Here is a 2,821-nt window from a genome sequence, read left to right on the forward strand (position 1 = left end):
GAGGACCTGAGCTCCTCCAGTGATGAGAGCAGCAGGTTCATATGAGGACAGCCAGCGGGACACGCTTCTCCAGGGATCAACAGCAACATCCTCCCCTCCTGTTCTCCTCTTGTGCTGCTGGCAACAGCCCTCAGCAGGGCCTTCCACCCCGCACTGCACTGATTTAATCCAGCTGGGTGCTACAAGCTGACAGTTAGGCAGTTCACCGCACCTTTCTTTCACTCCTCAACTAGGAGGTGAGCGCTTTTGCTCCACCGTGCTTCACCCCGATTCGCTGCCACAGGTACAAAGCAGCAGGGCCCACTAGTCATAAACAGAAAGCACTGGCTGAGTGGGAGCCAAAATAAATCTCTTCACCCTTTTTAGAGCTGTTTGTCTCAAGTATTCCTTATAGTAACAGAACATTGACTAACCTCAACACTTATTTGGCAATAATATTAAATTTGAAGCTTAACTTTCAATAAAGAACTGCTAGTTGAGTAAGTAACTTGTGCTACTTGTATTCATTACTAACAGATTTCTTTGTATAACCAAGTATGTGTCTCACTAGGAAGAATATTATAGAGAACATTTGAAAATGATGCTTCGAGTTGACGTTGCTTAAAGTCTTTTGCCATTATTCTTCTTGCTATTACGCTTGTGCTGGTGCTATCCCAAAGCATTATCCCAATGAAAATTGGCTGACATAACTCAAGAAATATAAATCTGTCCTCTGCTTTTGCCTACCTAAGCTATTGCATGGAATTTTCCTGGCGCAGGCACCTTTCAAACAGGCAGCGCAGCCACTGTGAGTAAAGCTGCCATGAACACCCGAGTGCAAATATTTCTTTAAGATCCTAATTTTAATTATGTTGTACAAATACCCAAAGCATATGATGTGTGAAACAGATAAGGGATACATGATATATGTGGGATATATGAAAGTATAACAATTTATCATTAGAAGATGTCATTCAGCATAACCACTAGAGAAATAAAAGTATAAAATCTTCAAAGCAAGATTATATCACAGCACTTACAAGGACCTTCTCTGAGATCAACAATTTATTTTGGTGAATTCTAAAATATGTATCTGATGAGTCTTTTAAAAATTTTTATTAATATGTGTCTGTGATGGATGGCAAATACGTTCCTCACAGGATGTTGGCCAATACCCACCGCACGGCATCATGGTCTCTTGCAGCTCCCTTTGCCTCTTCTCCCCCCCAATTCCCCCAGCACAACATGGTCATTAGTTTTTAAGTATATGACAAATACTGGTGAGGACCTGGAGAAATTGGAGCACTTGTTCATTGTGGAAGGAAATGAGATGGTGTGACCACTGCTGATAACTGCGTGGAGGTTCCTCAAACACTTATGAACAGCCCAGAGCCAGTGTGTGCGCCTTGGGTACCACGTCCTGCTGTCTGCAGCAGCGTCTTTCCTTCGGCACAGTCACATTCATCTGTGTTTGCTTTAACTGTCTGTCCTCGGGCATCAGTTCATGGACCACTGTCAAGATCGACGTCAGGAATCTCTCCCAGTGTTTTCTTCTAGGAGATTAAAATTTCAGACCTTACATGTTTGAGTTGGTTTTTATATGTGGTGTATTATAAGGGTTCTTTCTATTCTTTTGTATATGCATATTCACTTTTTCAAATAATTCTCCAACTACTTATCCAGTTTCAACATGGTTTAGTATTTTGTTTCATCTATCTCCAATACTGTTATTGCTATCTTAGGAGTTTTTTCTCCTCCTGTGTAGAAAACATGACCCAGGCATGGGCACGAACCAGAAGCCAAGCAGGACACGGAGAGCCTGTTTTGCCCCTGGCTGAAGTAAGGCAGGGGCCACCAACATGAAATCACTTACCCAAGTCAAGAGCAAAGGTATTCACATTTGCAGCCCACAGCTTTACTGGAGCCTCCCTTCTGGCTAACTCATAATGATATCAATCACTCTGTTGGGTTCTTTGCTCTTGATTGTCAACATAAATCTGACTAAAGGTCCTCAACAGCAGCCATGCCACCAAATCAACATTAGGCTCTTTGAAATTTCTTCTGCAAGGTTAATTAGTCCAGCATTCTTAATCTCAATCTCAGGTAAGGTCTCTGGGACACAAGCAAAATGCAGAAAAGTTTTCTGCTAAGGCATAACACACATTGTCTGTAGCCTAACATTCAACGAAGTTCTCTTCCCAGCAGAGACCTTCTGAGGCTGGTCTTTACTGGCTTTATGTTTTTCAAAACTCTGATCAGAATCTCCCATACAGTACAGCTTAAAATACTCACTCCTGACTAGGATTACTGGAGTGTCCCTTCTGGCTAAATCCATAATGTTCCAGAAGAATGCTTTAAAACACAATGAATTTAGCCAGAAGGTATGCTCCAGTAATCCTAGCCAGAACTTTAATCCCAGAACCATACTCACATACTTTGGATTCAGCCGTCTCTGGAAAAGCCTGGCCCCCACTACTGTGTGAGGCTTTGAGGGGGCATCCACAGATAAGCCTCAACAAAGATCATCATTTGGATTTGGAAAACTCCCCCAGAGGATGTGCATTAATACTTTTGTCTCAAGTTTGATGCTGTTGGGAAGTGGTGGAAACTGTAAGAGGCCCAGTTAGTGGGAGCATTTAGGGGATCAAAATTCTAACCCCGAAAGGGATGAGACATTCTTACAATGGATTAAAAAATACATCTTTGCTACTTTCTCATGGGTGGGAAAAACACAGGACACTCCCAAGTTTAAGGAGAGGTAACTGGCTGGCTCCAGTGTGGCGAAGCGGGGCACTGCAGAGGAGAGACAGCTCCTGGTGAGGCGGGCAGGCAGCTGAGAGGC

The 2,821-nt window shown here is 43.0% G+C and overlaps 1 pseudogene; it reads right to left on the minus strand.

Moving 5' to 3' along the window:
- Nucleotides 1-1,734: 1,734 nt before the first annotated feature.
- LOC111818782 lies at nucleotides 1,735-1,866 on the minus strand (annotated as a pseudogene).
- Nucleotides 1,867-2,821: the final 955 nt, after the last annotated feature.

Source organism: Octodon degus, unplaced genomic scaffold (assembly GCF_000260255.1).
Source record: "Octodon degus isolate 3935 unplaced genomic scaffold, OctDeg1.0 scaffold00101, whole genome shotgun sequence".
Lineage (NCBI taxonomy): Eukaryota > Metazoa > Chordata > Mammalia > Rodentia > Octodontidae > Octodon > Octodon degus.